This window comes from Macrobrachium rosenbergii, chromosome 21 (genome assembly GCF_040412425.1).
Source record: "Macrobrachium rosenbergii isolate ZJJX-2024 chromosome 21, ASM4041242v1, whole genome shotgun sequence".
Taxonomy (NCBI): domain Eukaryota; kingdom Metazoa; phylum Arthropoda; class Malacostraca; order Decapoda; family Palaemonidae; genus Macrobrachium; species Macrobrachium rosenbergii.
Window position 1 is genome coordinate 58,512,913 of NC_089761.1, and position 21,539 is coordinate 58,534,451.

Below are 21,539 nucleotides of genomic sequence, written 5' to 3' on the forward strand. Positions count from 1 at the left end.
CCATCATTTCTTCGCTCACTAGGTTGGTGCCGCCATCCGTAGACAATTGTTCAGGTGCTCCCCACCAAGTGAAGTAATTCCTAAGTTTTGTCATGACCTTTGCAGACGAGGTGCCATTAGGGAAGTGGGCTATTTCTAGCCAGCCTGTAAGCCTGTAGCAGTATGCCATGTACGTGTGTCCTTCAAGCTGAAACAGGTCCATGACAGTCTGTTGGAACGGATACTCTGGGGCAGGGGTCATCCTCATGACTTCGGCAGGCAGTGATGGTGAGTGGGCGTCACACGATGTACACTGTGAACGATGATGCTGGAGGTCACCCTCGATGCCCGGCCAATAGACTGAATGTCTCGCTCTTCTCAACATTGTATCTAGGCCTTGATGTCCAGCATGAAGGTTGGCGGCTACCTGATGGCGGAGCCCTTTGGGGATGACAAGGCGGATGCAGCTGTCGTTGAAACAGTATGTGACCAGGTTGCCAGATGTAGATAAAAGTTCCCTGTGCTGTAGAAGGGCCTCAAACATGCAATTTCTTGGGATTTCTTCGGGTTCCAGTCCCCTGCAGTCACTCAAGCGACTAGTAGCTGATATGCTGGGTCGTCCAGGGCAGCCTCTTCAACAATTTTCTCATCTATGGTGCACTGCTCCTGTAGGTTTTCTGTGATTGCTGACACCACGGCAATCATTAATTCTTTGTTGAAGCTCTCATCCTGTCTATCTGGCGGGGTCCTCAGGGCAGGAAATCGAGAAAGGAAGTCAGCAGCATGATTTCTCTTGCCTGGTATGTATTTAACATGGAAATTATACAATAATGTTTTCTCCTTCAATCTAAACAGTCTGGGGTTGGTAATATCGCCGAGATTTCTATTGCCTAGTAACTTGACTAAAGGGCGGTGACCTGTGACAATTGTCAAGTTCGGGCAGCCCAATAAGAACAGCCGTGCCTTTTTTAAACACCAGGCCACTGCAAGGGCTTCCCCCTCCACTGCTGCATACCCAGACTCGGCGGGTGTGAGGAAACGACTGCCACAAAGCGCTATTCTCCAACCATCTCTACAGCAGAAGGGGGTGTCGACGGAGGTACAGCTGCAATGTTGCTGGAGGATGACGAAGCCCACGCCCTCTTTACTCCAGTCAGTGACTGCAACAGTCGGTTGTAGCTTGTCGTAGTAGGTGAGGCCATCCTTGGCTAACTTGCAGACGGTGTTTTGCACTTGACGAAACCTCTCCTGAAGGTGCTCATCCCAATAGACCTGTTTGCCTGAGGGCTTCTTCAGTAGGTCTCTAAAGTGGGTCATGATAGGTGCTGTTGTCAGGAAGGGGGCCAGCTGATTGACGAAACCATACCATGACCGAATGTCAGATATTGTGGGCTTTTGGGGCATAGGAAAACTTCTGATGGCAGATAGACAATCTTCTGAAGGCTTGTAGGAGTCCCAACCGACGTCGAACCCAACGAATTCCACTTCTTTCTTGCAGAACTTGAATTTTTCTGGTTTTAAGGTGATGCCTTTAGATCCACAGACTGCGAGGAAGTCATACACATGCCAAAAGGCCCCTTCCACGCTTGAATCATAGAGGAGTGTGTCGTCCACACACTTGAATTTCCCAGGTACTTCTCCAATGGCATCATCGAAACGACGTGTATATGCGTCGGAGGCAGAACAATGCCCCATTGGTGTCCTTCAGTATTGATACCTGCCCCAAGGTGTGATGAATATAGTTAGGGGTATGCTTTCCTTGTCCAGTTCCACCTGGTGAAATCCCCAATAGGCGTCGGCCACAGTCTTGTATGAGCAGAGGGGAATGCTGGATACCATATCGAAGGGCGTGGGAGTATGGTGGGTCTCCCTCCTACAACTTGCATTGAGCTTCTGATAGTCGACTGTGTCTTGGTTGCCCCGATTTCTTGGCTACGACCACCATACGTGAACACCATTCTGTGGGCTCCCCAGGGGGAGCTCACTGTAAGACCCCTCTCTTAATGTCCTCCTCCAACTGGGCTTTCACCTCTTTTTCCTAGTGCTTGGGTACTGACGCAGGTGTGTGGCAGGCATAAGGAACTGCATCAGGTAATAGGTGGATACGGTGGGGTTCCCCTTCCATTACCGGGGGGGGCTCTCTCGGTGTTGAAGGTCGTGCTTGAAAAATGGGCTTATAACCAGTCTTCCAATCTGTAATATTCTCCTCAGTAGGGGAAACGGGATGGTCGACGGTCTTGCAGGTTGATCGGTTGCTTCGACGGACGTATGGGTCGCACTTGCTGCTGTGGGGCGGAGTCCGAGAAGGGGGCATGGTTTGGAAACGTTTCTGGCACAAGACCTAGTTTCTTGCAAGCGTCCAAGGATAGATAAAAGTTAATGGAAGACTTTACAAAATACACTTCCTGGGTTGTGTGCCTCCCCTTGTATTCTATAGTACACAAGGTCGACCCTAAACACTTCAGATATAGGTTGGCAAAGTCTCGCAATCCTCCCTTCAACCTCAACATAGCTGGTTTCATGTTCAACGTCGCAAGAACAGCTGGTCCAGCAACAAACCTGGGCACCAGTGTCTGGCACCGCTCGTACACCGGACCACTCAATTGAGTTGGCCAAGCATACATCAACACGAATAGTGGGTTGTGGGGACGGCCCATTCCGCAACCTTGCCTCTGCCGCTATGACAACTGCAGTCACTGCACTCACTATGTCTGACTCCTCTGCCAGACCACTGACATTTTTCTTGGCGCTCCGCCCTCTGCAACGCCTCTTCAGGTGTCCAGTTTTACCGCACCCGTGACATGTCGTGTTTCTCGCGGGACATGAGGAATACCCAGGGGTATGACGAATACCACAATTACCTCAGGGGCGTGATTGTACTTTCACAGGGGCACTCCTGTCACATTTACTAAGGGCGGCAGCCACCTCGGGTTCTTCCTCACACACTTCGGCAGCAGCTGCTCTAGGGGAGCTGCTAGGCCATGCCCTTTTACGAAGGGCGTCGTCACGGGCGGCCTCAAACGCATTGCACATGACTCTGAGGGAGTCGATATCACGAATATCATTACATGACTGAAATACTTGCCTTTTTAGCACTTTATCACTTAGGCCTACCATGAGCTTATGCAATAGCATATATTCAGATAAATCATGATTACAATTAGGACAAGTGAATGTACAATCGGTAGCCTTTTGCGTACACTTAATAAAAAAATCATTAAAGGACTCACTAGGCTCTTGGGCCAAATCACAAAACTCTAGCCACTGCACTGCTTGATTAGAAGCTTTTATCACTAATTGCTTAACTGCATTGAATGCTCCTTCAGTAGAGAGGGCACTCCACTGCGCGTCAGTAGGCCTATATCTAGAATCAAGTGCACGTTGCAATATCGGGACACAATGTAGCCTTATGTGATGAACAGCCTCGTTAGGCTTCACCTTGCATAGCTGCAACCAACACTCCATTGACCATTTCCAAGACCTGAAGGCTGCAGGGGACACCTCAGCCTCGCACTTTTCTGGAGCTGCTGACGAAGGGACCCTTGGTTGGGGGACATTGCTACCCGGGAGTGACAACGCTGTTATCTCAGCCTGAAGGTTCTGGATGGCCTGTTGCTGGGTTTGTAACACGTGTTGAGCCTGCAGCATTGAAGCGGCAATATCCTGACGCCGGTTCCTGAACTTCCTGTCCTTGCAATTCTGCCCCTAGGGGATGGAAACGAGGGTCGTCTTGGCGGTGGTGCCATGCTGTGCTATGGTTATGGCTGTAGGTCCTATTTCTTCATTCACTGTGCCATGTTGGGTCTAATGCTAGGCAGGATCAGGAAATGATACTCAGCATGGTTTCGTATCTTCATAGCAACTGACTCACAGCAGAAGACGGAAGTACAGATAGCTCATGACGTGGACAATGACGTCACTTATATGGGCGGCGCTTAGGCGCTGCTAGCAGGTTCATCAGCTAACACATCTTACACATATGTGTGTGTATATATATATATATATATATATATATATATATATATATATATATATATATATATATATATATATATATATATATATATATATATATATATATAAGGTAGAACAGACAGACAGCAGAGTGGCCGGTCTTACATCTGGTCTCGTCATCTCATGCAAAAAGAAACAAGTAAAAATGCCCCGAAGTTTTTACAGCGCAATCGAGTTTTCTATCCAGTGGTGGCCTCAGCCACGGCCCATAAAGCTCTTAGCCGCGGCCCGTGAAAATCAGCCACTGTCTGGTGGTGGCCTATGTTGTTGGTCCCTATAGCGCTGCCAGAAGTACGATTATGGCTAACTTGAACCTTTAAAAAAATCAAAACTTCTGAGGCTAGAGGGCTGCAATTTGGTGTGTTTGATGATTGGAGGGTGGATGATCAACGTATCAATTTGCAGCCCTCTAGCCTCAGTAGGTTTTAAGATCTGTGGGCGAACGGACAGACAAAGCTGGCACAATAGTTTTCTTTTACAGAAAACTAAAACCCAGTTTCATTTAGAGGCACTGATTCTAGTGGCAGCCGAGAATGAGGAGCCGTTTCTGACCCGACGAAGAAGACGAACATAAACAGAACCGCCGCCAGAGGCCTTGCGTACCAAAACTGTCCACTTTGCGACACTCCCCTTATAAAAGTGCGGGACTTTAAATTGCCAGCCACATTGTGTGTGTATTGTATTGTATTTGTATAATCCATATATATGGCACTGAGCTGCAATAAAGATTATTATTATTATTATTATTATTATTATTATTATTATTATTATTATTATTATTATTATTATTATTATTATTATTATTATTATACCAATTTGCAGCCCTCTAGTCACACAGCATAGCAATCCCTTATCATATTTAAGTGAAGTAATGTAATGTAACTCAAGTGCCACATAAAAAGCTTTATGATAATACTTGTGCTGAAATAGGATGGAATCCAAGATTTATGAATCTGATGTATGGCATTACTATTACAGAGCCATAACAATCCTAATTAAAATAAGTTTCTGGTCCATTATGGTTTCAATCATTCAGTCCCACATATCTCTTCATTTCGATGGAGAAATTTATGTAAAGTTTTCAGATTAGTGCCAATTTTGCAGGATGTAATGCATTAACTTATTTTCAAAATGAAATATTGCAATTCAGTACTGGATCAATTATTGTCCCTTTGTTGGCCACTGTAATACTGAAATCATCCAATACAGTACTACTTTTTATAATCATAATGGTAAATGAAAGCTTCCTTTAGGAATTTATCATCAGCTGACAATGACTGTCAGTAAACAATGAACTCTGAACACTGAACATACAGTGACCGTTCTTATATCCATGAAAGAGAATTTCTTGTAATACGTTACAAGGTACATGTGAATACATACTTACCCATGGCAAAACCTTTGTTTGGAATATCTGTTAACTTATTTATTAACACTGACTGTCTACAGACAATACACACGGAATAAACACATATAAAAGAATATTCTTATTATTTCCATGGAAAAATTCATTGTACGTTGCAAGGGATATATAACTGACTATAGCTAACGTTTGTCATGTCTGCAAATATACAGAAGGTCAAAGACATGCCCACTCTCCAGCTCATTTAAAAGGACATTCAACACAGTCATAAGGATTAGTTTACGAGAACAAATAGTCCTACTAACCTTTTTTTGTTTTTCGGGAAGCAGAAAAAATTAATGCTACTGCCTCGGGTCTTCCTCCTTTCTAACTATGCATTTTTAATCTGCTGCCGCAAGCAGTGCGGATCCGCCTTTATCAGTCGACTGATAGATTACATGAAGCCTTTTACACTAGAGCGGAGCGGATTTTTCGCAGGAGCGGCACCGCCTTGCATGAGCAGCGCCCCACTGGCTTTGCGCGGATCCGTTCCGCAGGCAGTGACGGTTGGCTATCATGTTTGTAAGAGCCCGACGCTGTCTCTTCCAAACACGTGTGTGTTCGTGTGTTCGTCAATCGTCATCCATCGGAGTGGACAGGACAAAGCAAGCGTCTCGTTTTCTTTCTCTGGCAGAACGCGATTTCAACCATACAATATTTCCGTCTGTTTCTCCCTAACCATTGTTGTCTCGATTTGTGTACAATCACCATTACTTGCATTGCCATGCAAGCATTCTAATCATGTACTCATAATGTTCCACCGAATCTTCTGTACCAAACTGTGTGTTTCTGTTTGTGAAGACGCCAAACGTCTCTCCATTTTACATATATTATGCTACTGCATTGTATTCATTAATCTGTCTTGAATCTCATGCAATTGGTCGTATGTAGAATTTCCTGTCCTTTCCATTGATATATGTTTCATCATTGTATGTTAATCATGTCTATCAATATCGCCATCTGTTTGTCTGCTGACAAACACAGATGTCTGAGTCTGTATCTCTGTTTTACCTGTCTGTGTGTGGACGCTACCTATTACCGCTCGCACGCGTCAATAACATCTTCGAAGATTCTGTACATTTTTTACGGGCTGCTCTAGAAGCAAGAGCCCGTGCTGGCACAAGGCCAGCTAAATCTACAACAACAATGTACATTTATCGGGTTACGGGCTGCTCTAGAAGCAAGAGCCCGTGCTGGCACAAGGCCAGCTAAATCTAAAACAACAACAAGTACATTTATCTCAGTAAGGAACTACCAATAAACCAGTAAACACCCAGCCAGTATGTCGCTCGTTCCCAAGTCCTTACATGTTCAATACGAGTCTTCGCACCATGCGATTTTTTTCCGCCTCTTGTGCGGCGAGCAGTAGTAGACCACGCAGTGCTTCATGTGGACTTGAATAATAAACACACAGACATGGAACAAAATATTGATAATGAATTACTTATTTCATTAGTAGAGATGAAACCAGTATTAATGGACAAAAGCCTAGAAGAATACAAATGTCGGAGTTCTGTTACATCGGCTTGGAAAGAAGTTTGCTGTGGATTAAGGGAGGATTTTGAGAGTCTGGATGATAAAAAGTAGTAGGTATACCTTAGTTTTACCAGACCACTGAGCTGATTAACAGCTCTCCTAGGGCTGGCCCGAAGGATTAGACTTATTTTACGTGGCTAAGAACCATTTGGTTACTTAGCAACGGGACCTACAGCTTATTGTGGAATCCGAACCACATTATAGCGAGAAATGAATTTCTATCACCAGAAATAAATTCCTCTAACTCTTCATCAGCCGGCCGCGGGAATTGAACTCCGGCCCATCGAACGACAGTCTGAAGCTCTGATAAAGAAAAGAATGAAATTCATTTAATATTTCTCACATTCATATTTTAGAATGTTGCCAACCCAAAGCTCCCTCTTCACTCATGAAAAAATCAACAAACGCGTTTCTGATATCGTTTGCTGCTGATCCAGCCCATACATTCGTAGGATATTCATGTTCATCCAATCCAGTTATTGTTGATGCATTTTCAAAATTAATTCCATCACGTTCTCTTACAAGACTGTGAAGCACACAGCATGCCTTAACATTTATAGCAAGATGGAGAGAGACATTGAGAGGGCGATGGAATATCCTCCATTTGTTACTTAAAATTCCAAAAGCACACTCAGCATATCTTCTCCCTCCACTTAAGCGGTAATTGAAGATTCTCTTTTTCACACTTAACTGTTTTCCTCCATACGGGCGCATTAGGTTTGCATGCAGACCAAACGCTTCATCACCTAAAAGAACGTGAGGAACATATCGTTCATGAGAACCGGACAGTGGTTTTGAATTGGGGCAAAGGAAAAAGATTTTGATCTATACGTTTCCAAAAAGATGTATTTTTGAAAATGGTTGAATCACAATCTTTCCCATACGGCGACCGCAGTATCGGCGGTTTTCGTCCGCTATAGCTGCGGTGCGGAGACCGCCTCGTGTGCGGAAAAAAAATAGTGTGAAAGAGGCCTAAGCGTAGCCAAAGGCAGCGCAGTATGCATCAGCCATATTGACATCTCTCTTGACATTAAGGCTTTCATCTGCTATGAGGCGCCTCTGTTCATGAACCAAAATGGCTGCAGGTGAAGTTCACATTGCAACTGTACATAAGTTGTGATTCTGTTACATTTAACCTTGATATATATATATATATATATATATATATATATATATATATATATATATATATATATATATATATATATATATATATATATATAGTAAATCTTACTCATGAAATGTCCACTTTTTTACAAAAAAAAATTTGTGCTCCTGTCTTACCCTTTTGATATTTCTCACGGTTTGAGGAAAATTGAATTTCTGTCGCCATTAGATTTATAGAATTATTATTTTTTTTCTACTCATTGCATTATTGGGTTACCTTAACATTCTTAAGGAACGATAAGTAATCATGTGTCTTTTATATGACTAAACAATTTCTCAAGCTATTTTTCTGGTACCATTTACTCGTTGGACCACCTCTAGCAGAATCATGCAGGGAAGGGCGCTTATAACTCGCACAGTGAGTAAATGAAACATTTATGAACTTTTACTAAATGGAATAAGGACATGTGTGTGGTATTGCCACCAACGAAGGTCCCTAGTGGCAGGACTCGGGTTTTCAGTCGCATGTCAACTCGTCATATGGCCTCATATAGCACACGGGAATGTTGGTTTTAGCATCACCTTTTATTTGATTTGATTTGATTTTTTTATAAATAAATGAGAATGTGTTGTTTGGAGGTATCCCAATGATATGTTTGTAGTACTCGCTAAAGCCTTCAGCTATGGAGGGTCAAGAGGCCACTTGATGTTTTACACCCAATAGATGGGCTAAGCATTAAGAGCCTCGATGGCCAAGTCAGTCAGAGCAGCAGCTTCGGACTTCATAGAGGTCTGTGGCGCAGGTTCAAATCCACAGCCGACCGGTCAGAGAGGCGGACACTTTGCTATCCACACCCAGCTTCTTCGTTGGGTGAGTCGGTAGAGCTGCGGACTGTCACTCGATGGGCCGGAGTTCAATTCCCCGGCCAACTGATGAAGAGTTAGAGGAATTTATTTCTGGTGATAGAAATTCATTTCTCACTATAATGTGGCTCGGATTCCACAATAAGCTGTAGGTCCCGTTGCTAAGTAACCAACTGGTTCTTAGCCACATAAAATAAGTCTAATCCTTCAGGCCAGCCCTAGGAGAGCTGTTAATCAGCTCAGTGGTCTGGTAAAACTAAGGTATACTTTGTCATGTAGACACCCCGTGATCATGTATGTAATCAACGAATAGGTTTGCTTAAAAGCAAATGGGTGTTACAGACTAATACACACACAAACGAAGCCACTCCAACATCTCCTAAAAACATAACAGACACCTCACATGTCTCGACTGTCGACCTAACAGCGCAACAACTTCTCGCTGCTGGGAGAAAGGGCGCTGGTGACTAGTACAATACATATACATACACTACCGGGGTCTAAGCAATGTCAGGCAGGGCAGCCGATCGAGACTACGGTCTACCCCAAAGCCAAATCAAAGTCCTTCAAAAGAAGGCATCGTGCTTACCCCATACAAATGGGAAAAAGCACGTTAAAAAAAGAAGATGGGCTAAGCATTAACGAGGAAGTTCGTATGTACTGTAAGTACACACCTCACATGCATATATGGTTGGTAATATCGCAATAGATGTATTATACACTGCATTTTTTTTTGTACTTTGTTACTTTCCTTTAGAGAAACTGTATCATATTTATTTCATGATTTGATTTTCAGTAACAATGCATGCTTTATTATCGAATGTATAAAAGTAATTAATTACGTTACTTCACTAGCTCGGTCACGATAACTATGATCTGTATCCTGGGGTTTTGTGGTGGAAGTTATACCGATTTAGAAATGAGTTTTTATTCCTCTTCCCGGTGAAGATCCACGATGTTACAAGTGCTATACAGTATATAGGCTATAAAATGTTCCCCGTTTGCATTTCATAATTTTACATTGGTCCCTTATGTTTTCGTTTATTTTAACCATTAAGTGTTAACTTTCATTGTACTTAAACATCTGTCTTATCCATTGGCTCTATTCACATATCTGAATATATGCATGTATATCGCGAACCTCCCGACATATGACAAACCTGATCTAATTACCGTAATCATGTTTTTAAAAACCTGTCGGAAATGAAACAACTTACAGAACCTGCATTCCTGAACTGAGAGAGAGAGAAAATATTGGTGTTTGTACTGATCCATAAGCAGACACCCAAGATGTCGTGGTGAAGTTTCCTTTATTCACTATTATTGATTTATATTCACGACTGGGAATCTCATAAATAGCAGAAGTCTCTTGTTAATAACTCTGACTGGACGCTTTATTCTAGAGTCAACAGGTATTTCTGGGTACATTGCTTCATTTGTTTATCAGATATCGGATAACTTTGGCAATATCTGATATGCTGGTGCAAAAACTCGCCACATGATAAGTCTTTATTTACATTGCCTATCTTATTTGGCTGAGTTTGGGGACATTCCGGGAATGCGGTCAATCTGCGGTATATTTTCACAGAAAAATTAACTTTTTTTTTCAGATAATAAGATCAGAAAACTTGGAAGCAAAAGCGCAGTTCCGTCATTTGAGCAGAGCTTGGGTTGTCGAAAGAGACCAAGTGACGTCATGCATCTCGACCCTCCCACCATCCCCCAGCGACCAAATGACATGATCGTGAAAAACTCTCCCGTTCTCTAGGTCCATACTAAGGGAGGGTGCTTTGAAGGGAAAGTTAGTGTGAATAAGTTAATCTGCTTATGGCCTGTCAGTGCCCCGAGGTCAAATAAAGAAATCCCAGGTGCATAGGCCCAGTGTTAGCCTCAAGAAATGATCTTCAACTTCATTGACAAACAAGAACATTTTGCCTGATTCGTATTCAGTATCTCCTCCTTTCCCTCCCTGTCTAACGCGTGACGTCACGCCGTCGACTGTCAGACAGGTACCCTGCGCGTCGGCTAACCTGATATAGCTCAACCGTGCTCTAGGTTAGAACCTTGTTATTGCCAGTCGTACGTTTTCGTCTTGGTGAACGAGGTGACATTTGGATACAATCATTAAACTGTCACAGCAAAGGGCACTTTTATGTATGCGTTATTTAACGATCTTATACATAATTACATTGGAGATGTTCCTAGTCATCATGAAGTTGAAAGCGTTAGGCGTTTGAAGAGGATACCTAACTCGTACATGACGTGTTCGGAAAGACCTTACCGAATACCGATCGTAAATACGTGGGTGTGAGTGACTGATGTTTAGTGGTGCGAGAAAGTGCTGTGTTATAACGACGCCGTCTATTCCATTCCTTGTCTGAAACGTCTCCTCTCAGGTTTAATTGGTCGTCCAGTGTTTCTCTGGGTTGATATCGTAAGTTACGCCTGAATAATGTCCAGTGTTTCTCTAGGGTTGATATCGTAAGTTACGCCTGAATAATGTGAAATTAAAAATACACGAGCCACTTACGTTCGTGAAACAGAACCATGTACATTACAGTGCCTTACAGATTGTGAATGACGGTGAAACGTTTACTAGTCGTAGTTGTTGTTCAGTTGCTGCTTCCGCTGCAGACTCTTTTGAAAGAGTGAATGATGACAGATTGTTTGAATTTGTACTTATTCGTGTGAAGTATACTTTAACTGGGACGAAATTCTGTCACCACCACCAATGTAAGTCGCCATATGCATAAGGTTGACTTCGATAAATTTGTCGTCGAAACCTTATCGATCAAATGCTGTGATGCAACCATAGGGTCGTCTCAACTTATAGCCTACGTTTAATGTTTTTTTAATTTCCTCGGTCAGTTATTGAATTTCGAACACACACACACACACACACACACACACACACACACACACACACACACACACACACACACACACACATATCTACTGGTCACTTCTACATATACTCGTACATAGGCTACGTAGTAGTAATAGCCACGATATCCTCTTAACTTCACAAATTCTTCACATTTCTTGGATACACTTGTTAATACAAAGCCTGATATCTAAATGCAAGAATATGGAAAAATTCTCACGTCTGGAGCAAGATTCGAAGAGGTCAGGTGGGTAACGTGACCTTGGCCTGATACTCCTGATGAGCGACCACGAGTGTATTATGGGGATGAAGGGTTCAGAATGTGAGTGTGGAAGTAACACTGATAGGTGAATTGAAGAGGAAAGAAGTGCATCTACAAAGATGTATAAAAAATGATTGAGGCTTTAGTACCAAAGTGGATTAGTCAGAATTCCAGGATGAAGTCACTGTGTGAGCAGGATGTATTGCTATATAAGCCCACAGTAAGGAAGACAAAATATGGTAATAAGATGGAATGTTTAGCCTAGTGAAGCAAAATAGAAAAATTAAAGATGTAATAAAACTATATGAGCGTAGGCAACCACGTTATGGTTATAAAGAAGTTGTACAGGACCAGTAACTGGGTAGAGAAATAGTGAAGAAATGGATCTTGGAATGAATGGCACAAATAGAGAATGTAAACTTCAGGATTTAATTGGTTAACAAGCGCAAATGCTGTAGTATAATACTGACCAAGATGTGTAAGATGTCTTGATGAGAAAAGATTAGAAAAAAATAGTGAAATTTTATTTTCCAGCAATGGAAATTTGTTAGAGATGATTATAAGGGTGATAATAGGATTATGACTGAGAAGAAATACAGTTAAGTAAAGGACTGACTACATTAAAGGATGGGTGTGGATCAGGTGTTTGTGCTGGTACAGGTAATTGTTTGAGAGAAAATTGGAAATTATGTTCATATACAGATTTAGAAAAGCTAATGGTAGAAACGATAGAAATATAATGTCAATGTTGAAGAGGATTCATGTATATAAGGCAGTTTGTTGCGAATGATTATAGGTATCCATGATGAAAGCAAGCTTATGCTGCAATGTGTAAGCGGGACAATGACTGGTTCAGTGTAAAACGGTCTCAGGTGTGTGTGCTGCGTCTCCATGGCCACTACATATTTTTATGGGTGAGTGATGAGGCAAGTCAAGATGAGCAGGAACTGTCAGTGCAAGTGTGTTGGATACGAGAAAGGGTCGTGAACCAAATCTGGAGTAAGTGATGCTTTGCAAATGATGTAGTGTAAGCTAGTGATAATGAAGAGAAGCTACATAGACTATTAAAGGAGAAAATAGTATATACTGTCAAGAGTTAATGACTGTAAATAGGTAACAGGAAGTTGCAACAGTAAATGTTAGCATGGATGGTGAAGTAGAAATGGTTGCTGCATACTTGCGTTTAGGAATAAATGTAGCAGGTGCTAGAAAGGTGAGAGAAGAGATGAATTGCAAAATACATAACAGCAAAGGGATTATTGAGTTATTGTCTGCTCCAGGAGTGTCGCAATACTGTATGTGTATATATATACAGTATATATGTGTGTATAATTGAATAACAAAAATATGGAATGTGATGAATATATAGATAAAGGCAGTGCCATGAAGGAAAGACAAACGATGGAGTGGTGCTAGGCCTTTAGACTTATTGTCCTTTACTTAGCAGACTGAAAGAAATATAAAAATGAGTTTACAAAGAAAGCTCATATAAATGACAGATGGGGATTATAAAGGAAAATATGTACCTGGAATCAAACACAGTTGAAGAATTAGAAGACCTACCAAAAGAGAGGTATATATTTAAGAGGTTGTACAAAAGATTAGGCCCAGCCACTCGAAAATGGGGACAGGTCAATTAAAAGATTATACAGGGAAAGATACTGACCAAAAAATGACCGTGGAAAGAGTAAGCTGATTACATATGTTAGAAAAGTACAACCTAGTAATTCTCCTTATGGTAAGCAATAAAAATTTTTGCAAAGTGAACATTTTCACAAAAAAAAATATATTAAACATATGAATACATATAAAATATAAGATTACTAATTAGTAATTAAGTCAGTGATTTTATCTTTAAGGTCATTCTTGAATATTTTACCAGTACAGGGGTCCAAATAATATATGCCAGGACTAAGGTTAAAATTACGAGTGGAAGTAAGCTGTATAATAGCAGATTCTAAAAGATTTCGTGAAGAGAAATCTTTCGATCTGGCAATCACCGAACTTTCAGTCTAATTTGTCATGTGAGAGTTTTCACATAAATGAGTGAATATTGTATTGGATGTTTGCCCAGTTTTAACAGAATACTTATGCTGTTTAATTCGTACATCTAAATCTTCACTGGTCTGGCTAGTATAAAATAGGGGCAGTTCAGGCATGGAGTTTTATGTATTATTATGTTGTTGCTTTCCTTAGGGCTGTTTTTTATTAACATTCCTTTTAGTGTGTTATTATAGGGAAAAAACCAGATTGGTATTAAAAGATTTTAACACTAATTTTATGGTTTCAAAACCACCAAAATAAGGCAAGCTAAGAATGTTTTTAAGGGTTTCTTTCTCAATGTTACTTTCACTATAAAACTTTCTGTGGGTTTAATTATAGCAAATATCTAGTATCTTGCTATTATCTAGGAAGATACTAGATATTTGCTATACTAGGGGTATACTAGGATGATATGCAACTTACCTTGATTACCACAAAAACCTGAACTCTGACCTTGAGGAACCTTGTCTTTCCTTATGAGGGAAATTTGTCCACCAGAGTTATGAAATGCCTTGACCTGGCATGCAGGGTAGCTGCCTCAAGGAGGTGCCACATGTATGGGACCTTCGGCTGGAGGGCCCAAAGACTTAGAATTTGTAACCACCAAAGCAATGGCATAGATGGGTGGCGAGAGCCGGCGGGCCATGAAATAAGAAGTCCTTGAGCTGGAAGAGTTTGAGGATGTCCTCCACACTAGTGGCTTTGAAAGATTCTAGCCATCGTTGTAGGGCCTGGGTCTTTTTGGAGATCCACTCAGACCAGGTTTGGCCTGATTCCTTGGGCATATTTCTCCACGTTTTCCTCCAACAGTTGGGAGTTATTTCATAAGCTTTTATAATGGCTTGGCAGACAAGGACTAGATTTCGATTTCCTTGATCCTCAAGGGGGAGAGCATTGAAGGCAATGGCACCTTTCCCTTCAAGGTGCCATCCCAGGATCAGAGCACCTCTTCAGTAGAGGGCTGATAGGTCATCAGGACCTTTTCAATATGGTTGAGCCAGGCTTCAGGCTCAGCTTTGTCCCATTTTCTTATGAAGGACCCTACACTGCTGAGGGTTGAATATGGAGAGGGTGTGGGGTGTTGTGCACGTCCTGAGCCGCCATTTCAAGCTGATGAGCTCTTTCTATCTCCCTCTCCTGCCTTTCTTTCTCTTTCTCCTGCCTTTCTGCCTCCTTCTCCTGCCTTTCTGTCTCTTCTCGTTTCCCCCAGGCTATTCTTTCCTTCCCTTTCTCCTGCCTTTTTGCCTCTTCTCGTTTCTCCTAGGCTATTCGTTCGGCCTCTCTTTCCGCCTTGGCATTGTCTACTCTCTCTTGGACCCAATCCCTCAGGGCTTGTCCTGACAGTCCCATTTCCTTCCCAGCAGACATGTAGAACTTGAAGTCCTCATTTTGCTGGGCTCTGGATGTCATAGACATCTTAAGATAATGCTTATATGGGCGTGACCCTTTAGATAATCAATATGTCTGAAAAGACTTAAGTTTGTTTGTGATGGACTGGTTTCAGTAAATCTCAAAGACAGTTTCTTCATGATAAACTAATTTTTTAATGTGTGAATAAGACTTAGTTTGTTTCTGATGAACGAATTTTAATGTCTGAATAAGACTTAGTTTGTTCATGGTGAACAAATGTTACTATGTGTGAATAAGACTTAGCTTGTTTGTGATGAACGAATTTTAATGTCTTGAAAGATGTAACTTTGATTTTATGTCATGCATGGACTTGGTCGGCGATAGCGTGAAATTAAGGCATTCTGGAGAATGAGTGTTTATGCATGTTTAACGCAATTAATTGGGTTCCTGAGAACTTAGGCTTTGTGCTAAATGAGCAATTTGGGGCCTTGTAAGACTCAAGGTTCTAATGAACTAATTCAGTATGTCTAAGAAGACTCAAGGTTGTTCTAATGAACTGGGATGAGCAGTCCCATAAGGACTTGGATTTTTGTGAAATACACGAATATTAAATCGCAAAATGGACTTGGATTTTTAGCACAAGGTTTGACACAAGACTTAAATAATGATTTGCAGAGAATTGTCAGAGCTGGTGGAATTAAAATGACAGGCTTACGTAGAATTGGATACCGCTTAATATGCTTTTGAATTTTTTACTTGCTCACATAAAAAGTCACAGTGCCTGAATGAATGCTTATGCTGACGTCGCAGCAAATAGAATAAAATTCCTCTGGGCAAATGGGAACCGGTAGCTTCGAAAAATTGGCAACTAAATGCGTGAATGAATTATTATGCTGGCAGCGGCAGCGAATATTATAAAAATTGCTCTGGGCAAATGGGAAGCAGTAGCTTCGAAAAATTCGCAATTAGCCTAAATGCCTGAATGAATGATTATGCTGGCAGTGGCAGCAAATATTATAAAATTGTATTGCTCTAGGCAAATAGGGAACAGTTACTACTAAATATACGCAATTAAATGCGAGGGAAACAATGTAGCTGGCTTCTCGACCAGGAGAGAGAGAAAAAAATATGCATAACATGCAACAAGAAAAGAATGTGCTTATTTCAAAAGCGCAATATTAAAACTTGGTAGAATAGACAAGTACACACAAAAAAATTTTTAATTTACCATGCATGGGCAAAGTACTGCCAAGGATAGGCCTATCTCACGTGCTTAAGGGAAAAGAAAAAAGACATATTTACATTATTCTAGAGGCTGATTTTGTTTGTTTCAGCAATCCCATGGGACTGGGGACAGTTCCGCACGTTTGCGCGAAGAGAAACAACTAACAAACACAGCGAACAAATACAATGCAGTCTCGGTTTAGCTAACACCCGGCCAAGCGAAGCTCTGCGCAAATTTTAATGAGACTACTGATAAATCTTGGAAGATTTTCCTCTCTTCTTGGGGAATGAATGAATGGATGTTTCCTTTTTTCTCACGGTTTGTTTACTGGAAAAAATTGAATGGAATTTACCATGTGTGTATCTTTTTTAGTAGGAATTTAAAGAAATGCAACTATTAACCACGATCTTCGGCTCGTATGGCCTGAACAAATTTTTACGGATTTATGAGATTTATTCAATAAGGAAGAATAATATCTTTGCCTAGCGAATTCCTAACCTCCACAAGAGAGTGGGAATAACAAGAGCCTATCTCCAGCGATACGAAAATTGCTGGACTGGGTCAGCCCACGTGGCTGTAATGTGTGCCTAACTCGGATTTCGGGACTTTCAAATTGTTCTTATCACGTGGACGAAGGAATAGAGGCAGTATTCCTTTTATTAACTCTTCACTGGGTGTCGCCCCCTACCTTCTTAGTTTTAAAACATGTAGCTAACATGCAATAGCACAAAACTCTTGTGTAAAGGTTAATAACTCTCTCTTCTTTGTAACTGGGATGCATGCACGTGTTCTAACAATTCCTAACTCTATTTCAACCATGCTTTTGTTCGTATCTAACAAAAACTAAATGTCATAACACGATACTTACAGTGGAAATGGATCACTTGTGCGCTTAGGGGGGAATTTACGCTAATTAAAGAGGGTTCGTTTCTTGTCTCGCATTCAGCTCTTAGTGAGGCTATTTAGCTGATAACTGCACGTTGCAAAAGGGTTAAGGACTCAATTTGTGACGTTTCAGATTGCGAGATCTCAGGCAATTTGGTCGCCAGTGTTGCAATTTTAAAGCTGGGGTCTTGCTAGATGAATGGAGTATACTACAGTAGGATGATATGCAACTTACTTTAATGACCAAAAAAATCTGAACTCTGGCCTTGAGGACAGCTAAAATTACAAACAACAAAATACGGTAGAAGGCCTACTTCAAGAGGTGATTGATTAGATAAACTCTGGGGTTTAACTTGACTCATTATATTTACAACAGAAAACACATCAGAGGAATGGTAGCTTAATTCTGGGGTAATGAGGCAAGAGCAAATGACGGGGAATTTCCTAGAAGGAATACCAGGGGTTGCCCACTTCAAAAGGTGTTGATAACAAAGTAGTGAGGGCCGCTATGCACACAAGATGATACGCAGATCCACAGCTCAATACTCCTAATCTGCAATCGAGACACTTGCAGATACTCAACCGAAACTAGCATTGTAATGAAGGAATCAAGGAATTGCATAGAAGATGCCTAGATTGAACTCGATTCCAGTGACTCAAACATCATACAATTACGTTACACTTCTTGTAGGCTAAATACTTTGCAAATTAAACAGCACAAAATATAAAGCAATACAGGTCTCACTGTAGGTATATCACACTATGAAAAGAAAAGAACTTAGTTGGAGGAGAATAGGGAACGTGGCTGACAAAAAAAAAACCTTAAATCCTGGTATTTTACCTTTCTTTAGGAGCTGAAGTTCTCTTCTTAATAGGGCCAGTGAGAGGGAGGGCAAGTGAATTAGTTCACAACAAAAGTTACTTTGATAATGCCAACCACCTGTTGGAAATAGGCAGTGTAATGGAGCAAAGGACGGACCTCCATCCGCTGGGGCCGCTGACAGAATTCTAAGGGCGAGCTTCTCTTTCCAAGGCCCTTTATAGCTTCAGGAGTTGCATCTTTCTCTTCCTAGATGGTGTTGTGATCACTCTGCCTGCATGGAAATGCAGGCAGGATGGCTGCGATTTTAAGATGGCGGAACGCACGTGTTCAGCCCGCCAGCTGACCTGCCTCAGTCGACGATTAGCTCTGATTGGGTCCCCACCTGGAATTAAGGTATTTCTGACAGCACTTTGGACAAGAAAGAGATTAAAGTGGTTTGGCCCCCCCCCCAAGGCAGTGTTGAGGGAGGTTTTAGAGGTGAATTTTCCTACAGTGAATCATACTAAATTGAATTTATTGATTGCTTAGTCCTTTTTCCTTTGAGTTATTGCATGTAAGATGGCATATGAGGGAATACTCTCTCTCTCTCTCTCTCTCTCTCTCTCTCTCTCTCTCTATATATATATATATATATATATATATATATATATATATATATATATATATATATATATATATATATATATATGTACACACACACACAGTCATACCCCGAACTTACTGGAGGTTAGGTTCCAGAACTCCTTGCACAAGGCAAATTTTTGCGTAATTTTGGCACGGTCTCAAAAATGCTAATAAATGGTTATTTCTAAAGTTTAAACACTAAATATGACCCTAATCATGTTCCCAAATTATTAAGCTAGCTTTTAAGTGAAATTAAAGTTACTGTAATTTCATGTAAAACTGGTACCGTTGTTGAAGGTCGATGAACGTTAGGTAAAAACGCTTGATTCTTTAAAATTACTACTAGCTTACTACATTACCCTTAAAAAAAGAAATAAATGGTTGACATAAAAATAGAGAGTTGGAAGACAAGTTTCTGTCTCTTCCCTTCTGACCGATCTATTTTTAGAAGTCTTCTCAACATCTGTTTAATAACTTCTTTATTCTATGTCTCTTTCTCTTTGTTCTGAAATGCTTTTTCATAAACAGTGTTTTTTGTTTGGACTAATACAACTCTTAGTTATTATGTCTATGTTTTAGAACATATTTGCCACACTAGCGCATTTACACTTTGTAGAGGTACAGGTAAAATTAGATCAGTTTAAATTATCTACTGTACAGGTAAAGACATAAAATGAAATAATAAGTTGTAAAAATGTGTGATCGCTAACTATGACAGAGGGAGAGAGAGAGAGATAAGGGTTGTCCTTACTTAAGAGAGTGAAATTATTTATCAATTATTACGGAGACAGAGAGAATAAACCGAGAGAGAGAGAGAGAGAGATATTGTCCTTATTTGAAATATTAAGTTAAATTATTTATGAATTATTATAGAGACAGAGAATAACATGATGGAGAGAGAGAGAGAGAGAGAAGTTATTCTTAAGTTAGATGTCAAAAGATGGAAATTCAGTATTAAACTAACTTTTAAATGAAATTAAAGTTACTGAATTTCATTTAAAAGTTAGCTTAATACATTACCCTTAAAAAAAGAAATAAATGGTTGACATAAAAATATAGGAGAGTGTGAAGATTAGTATACTATTTCTCTCTCTCCCCATTCCACTGATCTATTTTTAGAAGTCTTCTCAAGCTCGTTTTTAAAAACTTCTTTATTCTGTCTCTCTCTTTGTTCTGAAATGCTCTATGTCTGTATGTTTTAGAACGGCACATTTACAGTTTGTAGACAGTACAGGTAAAATTAGATCAATTTAAAATTATCTACTGTACAGTTAAAGACATACAGAGAAACAGTAATACATAGGTTGTGCTAACTATGAACGAGAGAGAGAGAGAGACAACAGTTGTCCTTACTCAAGAGAGTGAAATTTTTTATGAATTATTATGGACACAGGGAGAGAGAGAATTACGTAAGAGACCTTTGACCTGCTAATCAGCAACTCTCCCCCTTCTTGTTATGTTAAATCGACATGTCTGACAGCTTTGCCTTGAAAAAAGTTAAGTATATCTTAGTTTAACCAGACCACTGAGCTGATTAACAGCTCTCCTAGGGCTGGCCCGAAGGATTAGATTTATTTTATGTGGCTAAGAACCAACTGGTTACCTAGCAACGGGACCTACAGCTTATTGTGAAATCCGAACCGCATTATGATGAGAAATGAATTTCTCTAATTCTTCATTGGCCGGCTGGAGAGTTGAACACTAGGCCAACAGTGTGTTAGCCAAGAGCTCTACCCACCCCTCCAATGAAGAATTAGCTTTGCCTTAAGCTTCTTACAAAAGATGAGGGGAAGATAATTGCTTGTTTAAAATAATATGAATTTTGTAATTACAGTTATATTATTATTATTGTTATTATTATTATTATTATTATTATTATTATTATTATTATTATTATTATTTGAAAATTAGTACTTATTATTAGGTAAAAAATTTATTTATCATAAAAACAAGTAAAGGCACATGTACCATAAAAATTCTCTCATCTCAGTAAGAGAGAGAGAGGGAAATTATTACTTTTATTATTTAATGTTACTTAATTCACACAAAACCTTCAAAACTTACAAATTATATAAAAAATTAAATATAAACACTTTTGCAGGGTTTCTCAGTATTTGCAAATGTTTGTGTCTCTGCGAATTCATGCAACTCGAATCATGCAAGTTCAGGGTATTACTGATATATATATATATATATATATATATATATATATATATATATATATATATATATATATATATTGCAAGGGGGGAATGGCCTTTTGGCACTATAATATGGTGTAAATTTAGAAATTTTTTTAAGTATTTTTCCTAACAAACCTGAAGTTCTTTACAAAGGATTTAGCTTGTAAATGCAAGTTGGGATGGCTGTTCAAACTTATTAACAAGGCAGTAAAGTACCAACAGGAAGGGGGAAGCCCCACTCACCTGTGGGTCTGCACTCCACTTTGCCTTGCAGCCCAGGTGCTCAAGTTTGAGATGGTTGAGGTGGTTCATTCATAGTCTGGATTGTATGTTAGGAAAAATACAGATTGCTTTTAAA

The 21,539-nt window shown here is 40.3% G+C and overlaps 1 protein-coding gene across 2 annotated transcripts in view; it reads left to right on the forward strand.

Annotated features, from left to right (window-relative positions):
• Positions 1–10,934: 10,934 nt before the first annotated feature.
• The window catches only part of LOC136850230 (E3 ubiquitin-protein ligase TTC3-like), a 477,716-nt gene continuing 467,111 nt past the window's right edge, over positions 10,935–21,539 (forward strand). The window contains exon 1 of one of the 2 annotated variants that reach the window (XM_067123873.1): positions 10,935–11,336. The gene's annotated coding sequence lies outside the window, so the exon portion shown is untranslated. The remainder of the gene's footprint in view (positions 11,337–21,539) is intronic. The other variant, XM_067123870.1, reaches the window with a different exon arrangement.